A 23,058-nucleotide genomic window follows, 5' to 3' on the forward strand; every position below is an offset into this window, starting at 1 on the left:
TTTTGAAATGTCTGTATTTAAAAAAAATTCCATTGAACAGTTGTTTGTTTTTAGTAAACACGTATTTAAAATAAATAATAATAAAAAATGACTGAATTATTTCTGAATAGAAAATAAAAAAATAAGTGTAGTCCTTTAACTGAGGCTAAACCTGCAACCTTTTGTGAAATAAAACTACAAGAAATGCAAATAAATGCAACCACTTAACCTGTGGCTCAAGATAAGAACATAAATAATTGAAAAAAGTAAAAACACTTCTAAGATAAATATAAATAAATAGATAAATAAATGCAGGCAAGAGCTTAAAACTGAATCTCAACATTTTTTGGAGACTTGCTCACTATCATATTGGATGTATTGCCTCCTCGCGTTGCCACTGTACACAAGCATGTTTTGCACGTTGGGACCTTCTTCCTCCGAGCTGCGGCCGTCTGTCTTTTTACGGTAGCCGAAGTATTCCCATATAGCCGACTTGCCGCTTTTAGACGGGGAAAAGTTCGGGGGGCTCACCTCCTTCAGCCATCATACAGCCTGCACAGCTACCTGTTTGGAACAGCAACCAGAGGTGCGCTGGAGGAGGGGTACTTCACGCTGCAGCTGCACACGACCTGAACGACCTCCACTCTCTCTCTGACGAGACATCACATTAAAAAAAAAACCCGCTCATACCCCAGGAACGGTATGATGGAAAATGTTAGTGGTTTTGAAACCGTGACTTTTTCATACCGTGGTATACCTTGAAACTTGAAACCCATGCCTAATCACCAGGTCTGAACAAGACATGTAGGTGGAACAGGACATCTGACGGTTCAGAAAACAGTTACTATGGGAGAGCTGCTGGCGATTGGTAAAGGTTTGTTTTATCCAAGTGGAGATTCTGCCAAGGTAGGGCTGGGAGATAAAACGATAATGATACATATCGCGAAATACCTTTTTCTTGATAGAAATATGAGACACGGTCGATACAATTTCGATAGAATTCATTCGTCCATGTTGTGAGAGACATAAGAATAGTCAATCATAATTAAGTAAATTAACAAAGCAATTATGCTGGAATAGAGCCAAAGTTAGGTTGACGCACACAGCACATGTGCTATTGTTTGGGCTGCCGCAGCCTTAGTGGGTTAGCAGTGGGACAACGAGAACAGAGATCATGAGCAACCAGGTGACTGAAAATGATATAGTCAAAAGGAAGGGCCCAGGAAGTTCGGTAGTGTGGAGGTACTTTGGGTATTTAAAGTCGGTCAAGAAACAGAGTTGCGTGCACTGCAAATTGTGTCGAAAGCATGTTCCCACAAAGACAGGGAATACCACCAATCTTTTTTACCATCTGAAGCAGTGCCACCCACTAGAGCACACAAAATCCCAGACCGACGCAAGAGCTAATGCCCCCAAAAACAACCTGGGCAAAGCCTGAGAAGCAACAGCAGCAGACCATGGAGTCAACCCTTCCAGCGTCATGTCTTATGACAAAAAAATGAAGAGACATAGCGACATCACAAATGCAATAGCCTACTGTACTGCAAAAGACATGCTACCAGTAAGCACGGTTGAAAATGAGGGATTCAAGCGGCTGATTAAAGTAACCGACCCACGGTACCAACTCCCTGGGTGTAAACACTTATCTCAGACAGCATTTCCAAAGCTGTATGCGGAGTGCAGCGAGACGGTTGAGAAGAAGCTGCAAAATGTGTCATATTTCGCTACCACATCGGACATGTGGTCAAGTCGCATGTCTCAACCTTACCTGAGCCTCACTGTCCACTTCATCGACCAAGATTGGAATTTCAAAAGCAAATGTCTTCAAGCTGCCTACTTTTCCGACGACCATACAGGTGAAGTCATTGCTTCAGGACTGACAGAAGCGCTTGCATCCTGGGGACTGAGTGAAGGCAAACAAGTCTGCATCACAACTGACAGTGGGACAAATATAGTTAAAGCCACATCACGGAGTAACTGGGCTCAGCTGCAGTGCTTTGGGCATCGACTTCACTCAGCTGTTGGTAAGTTGGGAGCAAAATTACATACCAACCTTAAAGGTTGAGTATGTAGAATATTTATTAAAAGCTATATTTTTTTAAAAATAATACAGCCACGGGGCATTTTGAGAGGCACAGAATGAAAGTATTGCTTTTCCATTAAAAAAAAAATGTAGTCTGAATTAATTTTTTTTTTTTTTTTTTTTTAAGTATATTTTTTCAGGCTTTTTTTGCCTTTAATGTACAGGACAGTGGAGATAGACAGGAAACAGGAGGCAGAGAGAGGGGGAATGACAAGCAGGATAAGACCGCTCGCTTCGGGATTCGAACCGGGATCATCTGCAATGAGGACTATAGCCTCAACACATGGGGCGGGCGCTCTACCCGCTGAGCTATGCTCAACCCCTGAATTAATATTTTTTAAATTTTTTGAAGGGTTCGACAATGACGTTCTGTGTACATTGTACCAGCCATTTAGCGGCCGGAAGTGCGGGTTGCCAGGGTTGTCTGTTGTTCCGGTGCAGCTACTGTAGGCTGGCACTGGGTGAAATGGAGTTGTAAACAAGCAGAGCCGTGTTGGACTTACTAAAACCAGCGTTGTTTGCTCTCAAGTACAACTTTTCATCACAAAACTTCAAAGGTAAGACAGAATATCTGTTACAATGTAATGTACCTCGGTGGTTTCAAGTCAGTTACAGCGAGGGTATGTTCGCTTCCTGTTTTCAAAATAAAAGCACCAACTCTATCATTATAGTTTTCTTAATAATAAAAGGCAACGGGTGTTTTATTTTTTGAAAATGACCGGAAGTGTGTTACTCGCTACGGCTAACTTGAGTGGCTCTGAATTCGCAGGAACAAAACTTTAAGCAGATGTTATTTGGACAAATTAGCATCACATTGTGCATCTAAAGGGATACTTTCTCGCCTAAAAAGGTTAGACATGTGGATAAAGTGGTATATTTACAGAGTTAGAGCTAAAATAAAATCCGCTTCAGCCTGCTGATTTCAGCATGATTCATCACTTGACATGGCACAGGCTGGTCGACTGACACACTCGGCAACGAACCTGGCAACCCGACTGCTGGAATTATTTTTGGTTGTTGCGACTACGATCTCGAGACACTAGATGGCGGTGTTCTGCTCATTTTCCATATTCAACCTTTAATTGTGTTGTAAGATCATATAAATATGAAAAACTGAGCTTGAAATCCTACATTACCTACAAGTTTATTATTAAAAAGAAAAAACTTTGACAACTTCATAAAATTAATATTCTTCATCATGCTTATTACTGAGGTGGTAGTGGGTGTTGGCATGCATCATACTGAGAGACTTAGTTTAACTGAAGGACTTAGAAATCACCAAATGACTACAAATTTTGTTATTTTATATAATGAAGATTTGTAAAATATTACTTTTATGAGGGTCACAGTCACAGACTGTAGAAATGTAGCATTTCATAATTGTGGTAGCAGCGGTGCAGCAGATGTAATGAAGTCCACGCAGCACGCTGGATGTAAACTAATATTAAGCCTATAGCCTATTCATTATAATGTCCATGAACATAAATTGAGTTCTTTTGCCTTAATAATGATAAAATCATACACAGAAATGGTCGGATTTGGAACCCATATATGCATAATGTCTCCTCTGCCCCTCTTATGTGCAAATCAATCAAGTGAATTTGAGTTGTGTACCTTCACAGAAATCTTAAATCAATTTGATGAAAAACATTTTTCTTTTTTAGTCCTTTTACAGGTAATTTCTTTGTTACAGCAGCAAAGTGGTAGCAAAAATATAGAGAAGCATAAGGAAAAAATGAATAGTAAACAAGCAGTATAAAAAAACAAGGATATATAAAATATCAACAATGTTAAAAGGAGGGATAAAAATAGGCAAGGCAATTTTATTTATATAGCCCATTTCATAGATGCAAAATGTGCTTGACATAAATAAAACCAGACAAAAGTAAAGGATAAGAAAATAAAAGCATAAAAGGTAAAGAACAGAAAATAAAAGTACTCACAATTAAAATATAAAAGACATAAAAGCAAATCGGAACAATATATAGCGTAGATCATAAACAACCTCAAGAGTTTAACTTATGCTATTACTTGGCTGTTGCTCAGGAAGAGCTTCACCTACCCCAGCACAAGCTGATGACAGAGTCACCCACCAGGTGGGGTTCACGTCAAAAAATGGTTGAGAGGATACTGGAGCAACACAAAGCCATCCTTAGGTCCTAAGTGCAGATAAGAAGACCAGGCACTTGGTTCCCTCCTGGCAAGACCTAGATGTGTTGGAGTCTGTGCATGGGGCCACTACTGGAATTCACTGATTCACTCTCTGGTGAATGTTACGTGAGTGTGTCATACCTCAAGCCGATACTCCATATTTTCAGAACACAATTTCTGAAGCCGTCTGACGATGAAACACAGCTCACAAAGGACATAAAGATGACAGTCATGGCATACCTGGACGAAAAGTATGGTGACCAGATTACAGATTAACTGTTTGATGTTGAAACCTTGGTAGATCCACGCTTCAAGGTACAATACATCAAGCCAGAAAAGGTTGATGCCATCAAAATGAGAGCAGTGCCTGAGATGTTGGGGGGAAACCAGGACCCGTCCACCTCAGCCAGAACAGAGGAAGCAGAAGAAGAAGAAGAGGGAGGAGCTGCTGCAGTGCTACCCACCCAGAAGAAACAGTCATTGGGCAGTTTCTTTAAGAAATCATATCCCAGCCCAGGACTCACTGACAAAGAGACCCAGGGCCTGAATTTCAGCGCGGGATTGCGGGTATTGCACACAATTTAATTGATTCCCGCAAATCCAACACTTATAATGCGGGAAATTCCCGTACACATTTACAGTGATGTATATTTTTCAACCAACATCTGCTGCGGGCCAGAACCGCTGTGTCCGACTGTCTGACTTCGACCCTGAACACACCTGTAGCTCTCTGTACCTCCCGCTAGTATAACACAGACACGCTAATAGTGATATTAAGTTGAAGGAAACAAACACAGACCGCTGGTTAAAACATAAATCTATATCATCTGAGGCAGAACCTATGGGCAGAACCTGCTCAGAAAAAAACAGCAGAGCCTGAAAAACTAATGAAAACAGCGCCATGTGATGTCACCATTAACAACGTTAATCCTCAGACAGGTAACTGTGACGTTACTATAGTAACAAGTTTCAGGCTAACCGGCTCAGAGTATATGAACAGTGATATTAACGGCGTAAGATGCTGCGCGTTTTATCAGCTGATGTTACAAAACGTCAGTTTTAAGTCACTCAGATGTTTCTCATTCAACAGACCTGAAGAGAGAGAGAGTGAGGCATTCAACAAAAACATGATGCTACTGAAGCTGAATATAACTACTTAACTGTATAATACTATAAAATATAGTTCAGAGAATAAGTTCACTATATAAAATACACTCACTGGCTTCCAATCTAATTTAATCCAATACAGCAGCTCTGCTATAAATTCTACATTTATGAAGTTTATACATTTTTTGACAAGAAGGTGAAAATTCAGCTTTATGTTCATTATTGAGTGATTGTGGTGTATTAGGGTGAATTATATTCATATAAGGTGTTCCTAATATTTTGTCCACTCCATTAACATACATGAGGAGGTACACCACCACCACTTAGTATAACCTCAGTAATAAACAAAGTAGAATTATCACTTTTTTGACAATGTCAACAAAAACTGAAAATGTGTGGCTCGAGGCTAATGTATTACAACAGGGAATACTAAGGGGAAGTTAACGCAATTTCTCTAAGCCTTTTTAATTTTAATGTTATCTGTCATCAACCCTTGATCACAAAATCACATTATGTCTTATTGTTGCCGTCATCTCAGCAGGTCCGGCCTAGTTTGGGTTGAGTCATAGTTAGTGGTGTAACTACGCTGTGGGCAACGCGTGGTCAAGGTATCTGTGTTGAACCACCACTGAAGAGAAGTCAAGCCGTGGAATCAAATAATGGTGATATAAATTTTGAGCTTGTGAAATGGTTTGTGGATTTGTAATAAAGTTTTGTAGCTATAGAGATATTTTGTGCAAGTGTGAAAAAGTTTTGTGCACACAGTATTTGCACATGTAAAAACAGATCAAATATAGGACCAATCCAACCAGAGGGCATATGGTTCCCTCATGGGTTTAATTGTTCTAGATTGGGGGTCAGCAACCCGCGGCTCTTTCGTCCCTCTGCTATGGCTCTCTGTGTGGAGTAAAGATGCTGATAAAATCCCTTCACTTTTTCACACTAACTGTCCCTTAATAGAGTAAAGCACTCATTCAACAATGAACCAATGAGAGCTACGCAACAACTGAATGACATTGAATGCCACACCAGTCACACTCATGGTTGTAACATCAACCAAAAACACTGAACTCCCACAGTGCATTGCAGCACATATACTGCTTTCTATCGAGTATTTTATTTTAGTTTGTTAGTTTTTTAAATATAATTCTAAATTTGAATTTATGGTGATCTTGTAACATAAATGTGTTTAATTCTTTGTCGCTCAAAATATACGTCACAACCTATGGTCATAACGGGTCCTAACGGTCACAACTGCCGATGTGCGACACCTACCGGCAGACCCAGCCCGCTATTTATTGAACTTTTCGACCCCAGGTAAGCCAACCATGGATAAATCTAAGAAAAGAAAAGTTTCTGAAGAAAACAGAACATTCAATGCTACGTGGGCAGATTCATTTGCTTTCACCCCTGACGAGACTGGTTTACCAGTATGCTTAATATGTGGTGAGAAACTGGCAAACAACAAAAAGTCAAATGTTGTAAGACATTTCCAGAATAAGCACACAGCCTTTGCTGAAAAATATCCGGATGGAGATGAGAACTGATCAGAACTGATGCGGAAGGCTGAACTGAGCCAAAATAATTTCAAGAAGTGGATGAAGACTGCACATTCAACTACATATGCTAGTTTTGTGGCGGCTCAGGAAATAGTCAGGCACAGGAAGCTGTTCACAGATGGAGAATATATAAAAGAATCATTCATTAAGATTTCAGAAAATCTATTCATGGACTTTAAAAACAAGAGTGAAAATGTGCAGAAAATCAGAGATATGCCTCTCTCTGCGAAGACTGTCAAAGACAGAACCATAAAGATGGCAGAAAACGTCACCACACAGCAAATAAAAGACATCAATTCAGCTGTGGCGTACTTAATCGCCTGTGATGAGTTCAAAGACACAAGTGATATTGAACAAAATGCATTGTTCTGCCGATATGTGAACTCCGCTGGACCACAGGGAGAAATAATTGAGTTGATAGCACTGATAGGCCAAACACGGGGGGAGGACATCTGTGAGGCTGTCTTGGATTGTCTAAGAACCAAAGAAATAAACACCACCCACCTGGTGTCAGTGGCTACTGATGGAGCACCGAGTATGACAGGAGTGCACAAGAGCTTTGTGGCTTTACTGGAGAAGTCGCTGGGTAGGCCGCTAGTGACATTTCACTGCATCCTGCACCAGGAGGCATTGTGTGCTCAGACATTTCCTCCGTAATGCACAGAAGTAATGAACGTTGTCATTCAACCAACAAAATAATGACAAAAGGTTTAAATCACCAGTTCAGTTCAATCTCAGTTCCATTTGTTACTGGACGAGGTAAAAAGCACGCATCTCTGATCTCCTGCTGCACAACAGAGTCCGGTGGCTGTCCAGAGGGGAGGTGCTGAAATGCTTTGCCGCGTGTCTGGAAGAGGTGAAAACTTTCCAGAGTAGCAAAGGGCTCAACGTTCCTGAGCTGGAACAGCCAGAGTGGCTGGAAAAACTACACTTCATGGTAGACATGACAGCGCACCTGAACGCGCTGAACACGCTGAACACCACTCTTCAGGGGAAAGGAAGCATTCGAGTGCAGTGACAGTGTTTGCCAGAGATTTACAGAGAGGTACACTGTCTTACTTCCCCTCTTTGAGAGAGTTCAAACAAGCTAACAACGTGATAAATGTGGAGTATTTGCAGTCTGCAATCACTGCAATGCAAACATCGATTCTGTGACTTCAGAGATGAAAAACATCCATTATCCTTCCCTGTCACTCCCCTGACCATCCATCCATCCCTACTAAATATGACTGCATTTGCAAGTGTAAGTCAACCCAATCTGGAGATGGAACTGGCCGACATAGCCGACAAATATATGTGGGTGTCCAAGTTCCAGCGATTGCTAGCTGATCTTGAAGATGTTGCCCGTCAGAAGGCCATACTTGCTCACAATCACAAATGGAAAGAGATTGAAAACCTTCCCAAACCGGACCAACTTATTTTTGAAATGTGGAATGCCATCCCCGACACTTACACCAACATGAAAAAATATGCATTTGGAGTCCTGTCGATATTGGGATCCACATATGTATGTGAGCAGGTCTTCTCCACCATGAACTATATAAAAAACAAACATCGCTCACGCCTCACAGATGACAGCTTGAGGGTGACGACTTACAGCCCTGATGTGTAGATGCTGTGCACTAAGCTTCAGGAGCAAAAGTCACATTAACCAGGTAAAGTAAATATTTTAATTTGCTATTATTTTGTAAATATAGGCTTTATTTTACATTGTTCAGTGAAATAGTCCCTTTTTTATACAGGTTGGCAGCTGCACGCTTCAGTAAGGAAGAGACGCAGACGGCTGTTGGATCATTTAAGTTCGGCTTTTAATTTCGTGAATATGAGGAGGACTCAAAATGACATTGAGTATTTTATTTGTAAGGAACGTTCAACCTGCTTTTTTCGGAGTTCAAAATGTTTGTGTATGCATAAATACAATTTAGTTTTCTCTGTTCTTTCATTTCATAAATGCAACACACAATAGTTTTTATACATAGAGGTAAAAAACGATATATGCAATGTTACGTTCAACCTGGGTTTTTTTCGGAGTTCAAAATGTGTTTGTGTTATGATTGGTCATTTGTTTTGGTCTGCTGTTTGTGTGCCCTGTGTTTTTCTTTTGATTTCCTTCTGACATGCAAATGAGGGTGTGCCATAACGAGACTACGATTGGTGCAAGAGGTTCGTGCCCTGGCCTGTGATTGGCTGCAGCTGGGAGGCACTTGCTACAAAATAGCCAAGATGGCAGCCGCCTGGTGGCAGCAGGCAATTCCTCGTCCTCCTCCTCTCCCAACCGGCCACACTTTTGTTCTGTCTTGTTTTTGAAAGTAGATATAGTTTTGATAGTTTATGTTGAGTAGTAATGGTGGACTGCCACTTTTGTTAACTTTGTTTTCTCTTGTTTACGTAGTTAGGGAGTTAAGTTCCTGTCATTTGTTTTCTTAGAGCATGTTTCTTATTTTCTAGATAGGATTGTTTTATTTGTCCAGATCCGTCGGATACGTGGAGCTCAGTTTAGCAGCTCTTTCACGCACATAACAGTCATCACAGTCCCTCTCAAATAAAACTCCAAAGAGGTCACACATGTGTAGGCTTCGATGCGCTTGGATAGGCATGAACAAAGTCTGTCAATGATGACATAATATGTTTCAACCTAAACCCGTAAAAGCTACTTCGCCGTCATCACCAGACTCGTCTGCAAATTTCTTTCTTTTTCTCACACGTAGAGGGTCAACCTGGTAATTTTGTGTAGCACTGACAGCGCATGCCGATTCTTCGAGGTCTGTAAACTGTTCTCGTAGACTGCCAACATATGAATGCAGTGACTGCAAAAGGCCAAGAGCAGTAGCTAAATCCATATCGCTTTTTTGGAGTTGGTCACTTGTTGCCTTAAATCTATGCAGTACCCGGTCCCACAACATACTCATTATTACTGTCTCCAGTTTATCAAGTTTTGCGACCAATGCAGCAGCTTTGAGTTTGGTTTGTGTTTTCTCATTACAGTCTAAAGCTATTTTGGCTAATGTATCTCTAATTGCCCCGTAATTTTGATTGAGAGCTTTTGTGGAGTCTGCTCTGGCACTCCATCGAGTGGTGCTGAGGGATTTTAGAGTGTATGTAATGTTATGTTCGCTGTTATGGAAAACTCTATTCCAGCGATGTGTTGATGCGCTGCAAAATATAAACAGAGACTGCAGCAGTTCAAAAAAAGAGTTCACCACCTCACAGCAATTATCAATGCAGTTAACGCCTACAAGGTTCAGCGAATGGGCAGCACACAGTGTATAATGGATTAGTTGGTTTTGGTTTTTCAAGTGCGCCTGGAGCCCGCTGTATTTGCCTGACATGTTGCTAGCATTATCATAACTTTGGCCACGACAGTTTGACAAATCTAACCCCAAGCACCATTTCAATCACAGATTCAGCTAGGCTTACACCTGTATGGCTGTGGATGGGCTCAAATCTGATGAATCTTTCCACTACTCTGCCATCTGAACTGACAAAACGAAAAACAAATGTGAGCTGATCTACATGTGCTAGATCTGGTGTTGAATCAACGATTACAGAGAAATATTTAGCGTGTCTGATTTCCTCTGCTATCACTTGCTTAGTTTTGTCACCCATTAATGAAATAAATTCTTCACACACAGTTGAGGACAGGTAAGATTGCTTACCTCTACCCTTATTGCCATGCTTCCCCAGGGCTCCTTTAAAAAGGGGTCAAACCGCTATCAGTTCAAGCAGTCCCAAATAGTTCCCATTGTGCGCCGAGCCCAGCAGTTCGTTGTCACCTCGAAATGGCAGTCCTCTCGCTCCCAAAAATGTAATAACAGCAACCACACGTCTAAGGACTTCTTTCCAGTACTGCTGTTCTGTCTCACACTGTCAGGCAAGAGAAGCATCCACTCTACATGCGTATAACCTGTGCAATAAAGGAAACATGTTTTGTGCATGAGCATGTTTTCTATGTTCTGCACTCTTTTCGACCATCTGACATCGTCAGAGGTCATGGATCTTCTAGCAGGACAATGACCCAAAACACACTTCAAATAGCACTCAGACATGGTTAAAGACAAAGAGCTGGAGGGTTCTGAAATGGCCAACAATGAGTCCAGATATGAATTCCAGAGAACATCTGTGCAGAGATCTCAAAACAACAGCTGGGAGAAGACGTCCTTCAAATCTGAAAGACATGGAGCAGTTTGCAAAAGAAGAGTGGTCCAAAATTCCAGTAGAGAGGTGTAAGAAACTGGTTCATGGTTACAGGAAGCGATTGATTTCAGTTATACGTTGACTAAATAGAGTCAGTGAAGCTGACATCTTTGAAAATGTCTAACTTTCATGAGTTTTGAACAAGCAGTTACTTCACGTGTCTGTCTGCTCTGCCAGGGGCACAAACTGGTTGGCTCTGCTGCACTACATCATTTACATAACCATGTTGAGATATTGAACAGCCTCTCTGGCACAGTTTACATATAATAATAAAATACTGCAGTATATAAAAAATAGAAGCATTACTGGTTAGTGCTTCTTTATGGAAAAATTGCATCTATATGTGTCTTTATAATCATCATTATTGTGCTGCTGTATCCAGTCAATGGCTCAAGGCAAAGAGCACAATGCAGGCAGAATATTTCACCCCAATACAAAACAAACGTGGGTGCTGTTTATGTTGAATTTTGCCTCTGGCTGCAGGGTGGCTGTAGATTTATTTGTTTCTGGAGAAACATCCTGCCTGAAGAGTTGTAGATACAAGTTTCCCATCAGCATCTGTTTAGTGTACCTTACAACACATCAGTACAGTTTTATTAAAAAGGGACTGAGCTTTATCTATTCAAATCAAATGATGAACTAATTTGCCAAAATACTGTGCTCCATCAAATCACCATTAAACCTCAACATGCAGATCTACGTGGTGAAACCTCCATTGTCTCATGTTTCATTGGGATAGTGTAGCTCATGACAAATGAGTATAGACATCCAACAGTGCCACTGCAAATGAGCTGCACAATGAGTAAAAAAATCTGTCAGTGAACAGACATGTTCATATGATGACAGTAAAGACCCATTTATGCTCAACGTTAAATACGGATACGGATACGGACGGAGCCTTCTGTCCGTGCTCTGCGTTCATTTTGTCTGTATCGGATACGGACCAAACGGAGCAGTACCACCAGAAACCATGGGGAGGCAGTGTTGCTGTCACGACCCGATACGTAGCTCTAGTGAGACACGAAGAAGAAATATTAATGGCGGAACTTTTTGAGGAAAGGCTGTGAGAGTTGGTTAAAAACTTTAAACATATCATTTTTGTCTTTTATACAAGAGGAACATTATCAATATCTCCTCCACAGTCGCCATGTTTGTTTTTGAGTTTGTTGTTGTCATAAACTTTTGAATCTGTGCTGCCCCCTGGTGGTGTATTGGTTAACATCCATGCCAACATTTTATCAAATTTAGTCCTTAGTATTGATAAAGTACTTATAGTTGGTGACTTTAACATTCATGTGGATGTTGATAATGACAGCCTTAACACTGCATTTATTGCTTTATTGGATTCAATTGGCTTCTCTCAAAATGAACTGTTATAACCACACCCTCGACCTTGTTTTGACATATGGTATTGAAGTTGAACATTTAATAGTTTTCCCTCATAATCCTTCTTTATCAGATCATTATTTAATAACGTTTGAATTCCTATTACTGGACTATACGCCGTTAGACAAACATGTTTTTACTAGATGTCTGTCTGATGGTGTTGTCTCTAAATTTAAAGAAATAATTCCATCAGTACTGAACTCAATACCATGTCTCAATACAACAGAGATGACCTATTCTGACTTTAGTCCCCCCCAGATTGACTGTGTTGTTGATAGTGCTGCAGACTCACTGAGAACAACTCTGAACTCCATCGCCCCTCTAAAAAAGAAGGTAATTAAACAACAGAGAACAGCTCCATGGTACAATTCCCAAACTAGACAATTAAAGCAAACTTCACGAAAATTAGAAAGACTATGGCGTTCTACTAAATCAGAAGAATCTCACTTAGCCTGGCAAAACAGTCTTAAAGCATATAAGAAGGCCCTCCATAACGCCAGAGTCGCCTACTACTCATCACTAATAGAGGAGAATAAAAACAGTCCAAGGTTTCTTTTCAGTACTTTGGCTAAACTGACAAAGAGCCACAATACTACTGATCCATGTATTCCTTTAACTCTCAGTAGTGATGACTTCATGAGTTTCTTTAATGATAAAATTTTAACCATTAGAGACAAAATCAATCACCTCCTGCCCTCAGTAAACTCTGATTTATCTTCTAACACAGAATACCTAGAAATCGCTGTTAAACCTGATACTTTAGACTGTTTCTCTCCAGTCGACCTTACAGAATTAACTTCAATGATTACTTCATCCAAACCATCAACTTGTCTCTTAGACCCGATTCCAACCAGGCTGCTCAAGGAAGTATTCCCCTCAGTTAGCACTTCCTTATTAGATATGATTAATCTGTCTTTGGTGACAGGTTATGTACCACAGTCCTTTAAGGTAGCTGTAATTAAACCACTTCTTAAAAAGCCTACTCTTGATTCAGAGGTTCTAGCCAACTATAGGCCGATATCAAACCTTCCCTTTCTCTCTAAGATCCTTGAGAAAGCAGTTGCTAATCAGCTGTGTAACTTTCTACATAGTAACAGTTTATTTGAGGATTTTCAGTCTGGATTTAGAGCTCATCATAGCACAGAGACCGCACTAGTAAAAGTTACAAATGACCTTTTAACCTCATCAGATAATGGACTTCTCTCTGTCCTCATCCTGTTAGACCTTAGTGCTGCCTTTGACGCTATTGATCATCAAATCCTGTTGCAGAGACTTGAACATTTAATTGGCATTAAAGAAACAGCATTGAAATGGTTTAAATCATATTTATCTGATAGATTTCAGTTTTTAAATGTTAAAGACCGTGTAAAGTGAAAATATATTTGTGTTCTGAGTTAGTCACATCACAGACAGATGTGTTATTAACCATCCTTCCAAATTTGAATGCTAGAAAAATTGTCTAAGTAAGTAAAATTATCTTTTAAAATCATGAAAAATCAAGCACTTCTCTGTGCTGCCAAACGCTGGGGGCGTGTCTGCTGAAGGCGCTGGAAACACACCCACGCGCGGAAGGGGGCCGCCTCCGTGTAACATAGCAACAGTAGCAATGGACGCTAGCGCTAACAACAGCATTGCAGTGACCCAGCCCTATTTGTTTGAGCCATCAGAGCCAGACACTGACTCGGAGTCAGACAATGAACATGCACAATCTCGTGCCTCACAGTCTGCAACAGAATGGTAATGTATTTCTCCTATTTATGCAAGTTAGCAATATGTATTACTGACTATGGGAGTCTACAGTTAGCCGAGTTAGCCGCCGAGCTACCAACCGAGTTACACTCCCACTGACTATTATAGCCTAGCTAAAAACTTTAGGGTTTCATGTAATGAAGAATTGTGATTGTTTTGTCTGTTCACAGATTAAACAACACTTGACTTTTATTACTGTTTCGTTAATTTAATTACTCCTTTTGTTTATACCTAATAAAGGTAGTACTAGTATTTGTTTTTAAGAGTGTAGTGGGTGGTAAACCCAAGTAAATTCAGTTTGTCCAGCTTTGAAAGGAGGCAGTTTACTCGTTTTTTCAGATCACACTATTCAACAAATGTGGGGAAACGCATTAGGTAACTAATTAGACTACAAAAAAGTTAAATATAACACTAACCAGTTTCACTTAGTCAGTTACTTACCTGTGTCTTCTGATTAATTCGTGGATTGCTGAATGTCATCATTACAACACACAGGCTGAATAAGACAATATGCTTCAACTGATTAGGTCATTTTGCTGAACCAGGCTTCATACTGAACTGACAACTGAAATGGTGCACATTCGTCACACTGTGATTAAAAATGTACTTGTGCAGGTGCACATGTGGAGAATGCAGAACAATGCCCACAGAGGTTGAACATGTCTGCTGCAAGGAGCTGAATGCTGTATGTAAATGAAAACTGTTTTTCACAATAATAATTCAAATAATGAATACATAAGCAGCAGCATACTAGATGTCTAGCACTAAAACACCTATTACACATATTCCTATAGGTTCAGAGTAGATGTGGAGAGCTGCCTGAAGAGCCACGCTGCATGACTCTTCATCCAGGCTTGGAGCCAGTCTGCCTGAACCCCTACTCCCTGCAGAATGCCCTAAACATTTATCAGGCAGACCATGGACCACTGGCGGAAAAGGAAAGATCTGGGTAACATAGACAATATAATAATTGTTTTACTGATTTCGGATATTTATAAATTACACTTGTGTTGATCAAATGACATGCCTTTCAAAGAGAGGTAAGGTTTAGTACCCGGGAATAAACTTACATCATTTATACAATCATATTATAGTTGACTAATGTATAGAGTGTATTTCATTTACACTTAAAGCACATGAGTGATGCTTGACTGTATCCATTTTAATCCTTCATCTTCCTGAGCTATATATAAACTCTCATGTTGGACAGATTGCAAACAATAAATACTGGTTCATTCTGGAGCTGTTTTTCACTACATAGTAAATCAACCAACATGTACATCACCTTGATATATAGATGTATAAACTGAATGCACATGATTGGACATTTATACAAGCAATCACTAGATTATTATTATTATTATTTCTGAAAATGTAGCTGTGTGGTCGTGGAAATTCCTTGGAATAAAAAAACTGCTGTCCATTTTCTTGTCCATTCATTTAGCCAATATGATGAGGTAGACTGCAGGTTGATGAATCAAACTCATCTTCCGAGGTCCCAATCTGTAAGACATGACAAAAAATGTGGAGGGAAAGGCTTTTTGTTTATTACATCAATCAAACAAATAAGTTCAGTTTGGTTTCAGATAGGTTCTTCTAAAAGACAACACATGTCAATAATGTTTTGTGAAAGACAGTTCCAGTGTCAAATTTGATTACACAGAGGACAACATACCAAAAAGAAACATACATAAAAATATAAATCAAAGTATTTTTCTACATTTTTTATTACAGGCGTGCTCGCTACCTGGCCTACAGGAGTTTTGTGTCCTGGTGCTGGGGATACCTGGGAAAGGACAACCGGGTTGTCATCCCCTCCTGTGTTGTCCTCTGCATTCATCAGGAGTACCCTGATGAAGATGGGGAATACACAGGTTTTAAACCTCCCCTTTAGATTGATTTATTATTTATAGTTTATTGCTTGCTTATATTGTTATTTGTTTATAAAATGTGTCCAATATAAAATAAATGTATTATTGAGTAATGATATATTTGTGTGTGTCACAACTTACTTCTTTTACAATGGAGGCTGGTGGAGCTCTGGTCCTGAGATTGGCTGAGGCAGGAGTAGGCTTGGGCGGTATAAAGGTGTTGCAGTATACCAAGGTGCTTTCTGAGTGCTTCATACTGTTATAGTGGTTTAATTTCAAATGTTTTAGTCACCACGGAAATTAGTCTCCAGAAATGTGTAATAAATACCATACACCAAGGTAAATGTCTGGAAGCTATGAAGGCTTGAAAAAAATATATATACCGCCCAAGTCTAGGCACAAGGTAAGTCACAGGAACAGTGGCTGCCAGATATGCTGGAGGAAGACACTGAGACCTGTACATGGGAAAAGAAAACAGGAATAAGGAAAAGAGACATTAGGCTGTCATCATGAACACTGCATACATACACACAACATACCTCGTGGGTACGTCGGAAGCCATTTTAGGTGTCCCTCGGTCCATGTTTTACATTACACACAAACGTAAAACCTCAGTCTACATATAATTCCTTGTCATAGCTATATTGGTGCACATAAAATATTACCTGTCGATTATCATTGTGTTGTCAGATGGATGACGCTCAGGGAATAAGGCCAAATTATGTCACGATTACATGCATGCTAACATTACACGGGCATGACAGGGTGCATGATGTAAAATCACTTTCAGGATTTGCACATTAAGCAAAATGCATTTAATTGCCTAAATGTACAGTATTATAACTTATAAGCACATAACGTTACTTACACTCTCTGACGGGCACAAAATGCCGGTGGTGGTGATATAGGCACCTGCTGTCGGCGGGATGGGAGGATGTAAGCCGGTGAGGGAGGCGGGCTGGTGGCGGTGATATAGGCACCTGCTGTCGGCAGGACGAGAGGACGTAAGCCGGGGAGGGAGACGGTCGGTGGCGGGCACGTAATGCCAGTAGCACCGGCCGGATGAGAGGACGTAAGCCGGGGAGGGAGGCGGTCGGTACGGCCCCTCTAACCAGACACAACGGACTGCTCAAAAATCCAGACTTCCAGTGAAGATGCAAACACGAGAAGGAGACATGAATAGTTAGTTAGCTAGCTGAAAATTACCTTAATTGATGCTATCCAAAACGCAAGAGCGAGCTGGAAAACGACTGAGGCTAATGCGCTGAATGTATTTATACTGCAACAGCAGCAGGGGCGGGTTTATGCTAATCTTGGCCGCGTTACGTAACGCGGCCAAGATTTCAGACCTGCCCACTAAATCCTGACACAGAAATCTGGAAACACAGTGTATGAAGCCTAGCTCCACAATTCAAATCTAAATGGTTGAAATGCTTTTTACACCTTTTTTAGAAATACATTTATGACCTATTTAATGTGTTTAGAAGAAAATGTCTGATTTCACTTTACACGGTCTTTAATGATAAATCCTCCATGCAAACAAAAGTTAGACATGGTGTTCCTCAAGGCTCAGTGCTTGGACCAATACTATTCTCCTTATATATGCTTCCTTTAGGAAACATTATCCGGAATCACTCAATACATTTTCATTGTTATGCAGATGATACTCAATTATATCTATCAATAAAGCCAAATGAAACTAACCAATTATCTAAACTACAAACATGCATTAAGGACATGAAGGCCTGGATGACCTGCAACTTCCTGTTATTAAACTCAGAAAAAAGTGAAGTTATTGTGCTTGGCCCTAAACACCTTAGAAATTCATTATCAAATGAAATAACTACTCTGGATGGCATTACTCTGGCCTCCAGCTCCACTGTAAGGAACCTAGGAGTTATATTTGATTAGGATCTGTCCTTTAATTCACACATAAAACAAATTTCAAGGACTGCTTTCTTTCATCTGTGTAATATTGCAAAAATTAGACACATCCTGTCTCAAAATGATGCTGAAAAACTAGTCCATGCATTTGTTACTTCTAGGCTGGACTACTGTAATTCATTATTATCAGGCTATCCTAACAAGTCTCTAAAGACTCTCCAGCTGGTCCAGAATGCAGCTGCTCGTGTTCTGACAAGAACTAGAAAGAGATCATATTACTCCCATCTTGGCTTCACTGCATTGGCTTCCCGTAAAATTCAGAATAGAATTAAAAATCCTCCTCCTCACTTTCAAAGCTCTTAATGGTCAGGCTCCATCATATCTTAAAGAGCTTATAGTACCTTATAGTATCTCTAAAAGTAGAACAGGAGGTAGAGCCTTCAGCTATCAGGCTCCTCTCCTGTGGAACCATCTTCCAGATTTGGTCCGGGGGGCAGACACCCTCCCTACATTTAAGAGTAGGCTTAAAACTTTCCTTTTTGATAAAGCTTATAGTTAGGGCTCTTTGAGCTCTTGACTGATGCTGCTACAGGCTTAGATTGCCGGGGGACCCCCATGATGTACTGAGTTCCTCTCTCCTCCACCCTCTCTCTCTCTCTCTGTCCATCCATCTATATCCATTAACATTCATGTTCTATTAATGCATTCAATAACCTAAACTTCTTCCCCGGAGTTGTCTGTGCTTTCTCGTCTCACAGGTAATCTGGGCCTGTAGACGTCCGGATGACAGATTCCAGTCCCGGACCATCTGGCTCCATTGTTGATTTTCATTGTGCTTCTCTCCTCTATCCTTCCTTTCTCTCCTCTCTACCCCAACCGGCCGAGGCAGATGGCCGCCCACTTCTGAGTCTGGTTCTGCCTGAGGTTTCTTCTTGTTAAAAGGGAGTTTTTTCTCACCACTGTTGCTCATGTAGGAATGTTGGGTCTCTTTAAAGTTAAAACCTGAAGAGTTTGGTTTAGAACCTGCTCTATGTGTAAAGTGCCTTGAGATAACTTTGTTGTGATTTGGCGCTATACAAAAAATAAAGATTGAGATTGAACGTAAAGGACGAATGGAAGTATGTGAGCAGTGACGGTAAAATCGTTTGAAAAGGACGTAGACATTTTCGTACGTACGTTGAGCATATTTGGGCCTTAATGAGGTCTAATGAGTCGTGCAGTTATAACAATACACACAACCAAAAACTGTTTCTTCATCAGTGAAAAAAGAAAATGTTATAAAAGGGATTGATTGCCAAACTCTGTATGGTAGTTTAAGTGATAAATCCCAAGTTGACACTGCATTCCAAAGTCATACTGCTCTCACTGCAACACATATCCAAACCCTTTCAATCATGGCAGTTTACTGAAGCCATCAGTACCATCAGTGCTCACACCCACCTGTCAAATATCGGCATTATCCATATAATGGAAGTCATTTTCCAATGAATTATGTTCAAACAGCTATGAGAACGTACATGCAGTCGTGACAGGTCAAACTTCACACTGTCATGTTCAGAACAAGCTGCTTATTTGATGAACTGCTACCATTGCACATGCTAAGAAACGGGAAACTAAGAATATTTGCATGGAAAATGAAATCATGCAGAGCAAGAAGTAGAAGGGCTTCCATATGTGAAACAGGAGGAAAGAAAGTTACAGACTTGCAAACAGAGGTGTATAACATTATTATTTTCAAGAATCATAGCATAATACTGTAATCCACTGTCACTTAAGGCGTTTTCAGACCTATAGTTTGATTGTTTGGTCCGCAGCAGGCAATAAATTGTTACAATGTAGCGTACAGAGGTACGGTTCAGGTTCACATATGCATATTTCTATACAAACCAAAATATGTAATAGTTGAGCTGGCTACTTCTCATAGGTCACTTTGGTGCTTAACTCCTTCATTCTCCTCTTTTGTTAACAACTAGTACAGAAAAAAATCACTGGACACAAATTTCAGACAGAATATATATAAACATTTAATATAAATATTAGGGCTGTCAGAGTTAACGTGTTAATCACAATGTAAGGGCTGCGCATAATCTGTTATTTTATGTATTTTTTATCCCATAAATCTCTCCTCACTGACTCACTCACTGTCACAGATTGCTGTGATAATGGACCTCTGTAAACTGTGCACAGTGTACAGCATGTGTTCATATGTCAGGAGTCTCACTGCTGCTGTCATATTCCTGCACTGTCTGCACATTGTTGGACTTTCTTTGTTAGTAGAGGATTCTGATATGAACAGCTGCCCAGGGAGGAGTGAGAAAAAATAAAAAAGAAGAGGTTGGTTTTCTATCACTCATCATGTCTTCTTTTTATAAAGTCACTGAGGTTGAAACAAGTAACAAGTTGTTTTGACAATGTAAGGAGTAGAAAGTGTAGATATTTGTGTTCAGATGTAGGGAGGAAAAGTAGAAAGTCGTCAGAAAAATAAATACTCAAGTAATAAAGATATCTGGAAAATCTACTTAAGTACAATAACGAAGTACAAATACGTTATTACTTCCCACCTCTGCTCACTTTTGGCAAATGATACAGTTTGAAAACGAGGCACGGCTGCGACTAGAAAATAATCTGATGATGCCCTGGAGTCACCAAAGACTCATTGCATGTCACTTCAGGAATAAATATAAATGAATTATAAAATAAAATTGAGACCACCTCTTATCGGTGGTCTCAGACCCATTCATTCTAACCCTAACCCTAACCCATTCTAACCGACACAAATGAACTGAAAACAAGGAGTCAAACGAGCTATGGTTGTTTTAAACGCACTAAATGCCATTGGTGTGAACGCACCTTAAGCAAATCATTCACACTTACAGCCACACAAGACTACCAATTAAAGCAGTCATGAGCAGGTGGACTGAGAAAATTGAACTGTGTAATGTGCTCATTTTGAGATTAGACATTGATCACAGAGGGAATATGAATGGATTTCAGCTTGCTGACCAGCAGCAGCATGGATCTGTTTATCCAGGCTTGTAGGCCAAGACAAATGTGCTCAGATCGCTAGTCCTTCATGGTACAATGGTATCTTGTAATGTATCCTTGTCACTGTTCACACACACATACACAGTTCTCACCCACTCCCCCTTTCTGCTAATGTACTATTTTAATGTGCTCTTTTCTCTCCACTTCTTCAACTTTTGCCTTTTCTGCAAAGTGCAACATAGAGATCACGCTCAGGCAAGTATTAGTGTCACTTCATTTTTTTCTACAATTATGTTTGAGTCTCAGTGTCATTCTTTTACCCCATCGATTTATCTTTCTTATCTTGACTTATTTAACCCTCCTGTTGTCCTCGAGTCAAGGAAGGAAGGGAGGAAGGAAATGAAGGAAGGACAAAGGAAAGAAGGAAGGAAGGTAGGAGGGAAGGAAGGAAAGAAGGAAGGGAGGAAGGTAGGGGGGAGGAAAGAAAGAGACAGGGAGGGAGGAAGGAAAGGAAGGAAGGAAGGAAGGACAGATGGAAGGAAGGTAAAGAAGGATAACTCCTCTGCATTCTAGAAATCTATTTCTACTAAAAACAGTTTGGAAAAGTTTGACTAAATATCAACTTCTTGATTTTTCGAAAGCTTCATATAAGCTGTGAAAGCTTAAGTCCGTGTAAAGTAAGAATAAATATGTGTTCTGAGTTTGACATACCACAAAAAAGTGTGTTGTTAACCACCCTGCCAAATTTGAATAATTAAAAAAATCACCAAATATATAAAATTAGTCTTCAAAGTTATGTAAAAATCAGCCTCTTTCTCTGCTCCCAAACGCTGTGGGAGTGCCCGCCGAGTTTGCTGAAACCCTGCCCCCTACCAAGTGTCACCTGTCAATCAAAGTCACCACCTCTACCAGAAACATGGACGCTATGTCTGAGAGCTTTCTGCTGCTAGCTGTGCCGCTAGCTCTGCAGCTAACTAGGTGGCTAGACTGTAGTAGTAGTAGTGTGTGCTGAATGTATTTATACCTACAGCAGCAGCGGCGGGTTTATGATTTTCAGACCCGCCCACTAAATCCTGAACACAGAAATCTTGAAACACAGTTTGTGAAGCCTAGCTCCACAATTCAAATCTAAATGGTTGAAATGCTTTTTACACCTTTTTTAGAAATACATTTATGACCTATTTAATGTGTTTAGAAGAAAATGTCTGAATTCACTTTACACAGTCTTCAAATAAACTTGTATTGCTTTAGAAAGGCCAGCATGGACAGGAGGAACAGTTGATGTCACAGTTTAACCCTTTGGAGCCAGCCTCAAGCGACCATTGGAGGAACTGCAGGCCAGGAAGTGCTGCTTGTGTGTCGTTTTATACAGTTCCATGCAGGAGAGGTTCATAGATAGATAGATTTTATTGTCCTTTCCAGGATAATTATTTTCACATAGCCCAAATAAAAATATCATTGTGCTTCACAGTGTACCTCTTGATGACATGTCTGACTGTGTTCCTTGCCCTGCTGGATATTGTTGTACCAATGTCACCATGTTCCTAGATTTCAGCCAGTATTGTGGTGAGTGCAGTGTTATTATAACTCATAGATAGGTGGAAAATGAAAGGTGACAAGCTAGACTATCCTGCAACAACTAGCTTCATCCTGCAGACAAACATTTAAAAATTAGCACATTCTTGTGAATATTGTCTTGAGTGGCATGCAGAGCTCTATCACTGACAGTGCAGGGCTTTAATTTTGCTGTTGTGCTGGTGGATTGCATGTTTTTGACTTTGCAGCATGGATCTTTTAATGTAGTTGCTTTGAGCTCTTGTGGTGCATTTGCACTTTGACTGTGATTTTCCTCTCTCTTGTCATTCCATTCTGTTTCTTTATTTTTTTTTCTTGGTTTCTTTTTTGCTCCTCACCCCCACCTCCCCCCTCTCTGTCTGGCTCTTTCTGTCTCTCTCCTCCTACCTTCAGAGTCGGCTGCAGTTGTTTGGACAAGTGCATGAGAGGATTCAGCCTCAGAAAATGAGATTTGGAGCGCGATGCCAGCCTTTTTCTGTATGTGTGTGTGTGTGTGTGTGTGTGTGTGTGTGTGTGTGTGTGTGTGTGTGTGTGT

The sequence above is a fragment of the Scomber japonicus genome, chromosome 5 (assembly GCF_027409825.1).
Source record: "Scomber japonicus isolate fScoJap1 chromosome 5, fScoJap1.pri, whole genome shotgun sequence".
In the NCBI taxonomy this organism is placed as follows: Eukaryota; Metazoa; Chordata; class Actinopteri; order Scombriformes; family Scombridae; genus Scomber; species Scomber japonicus.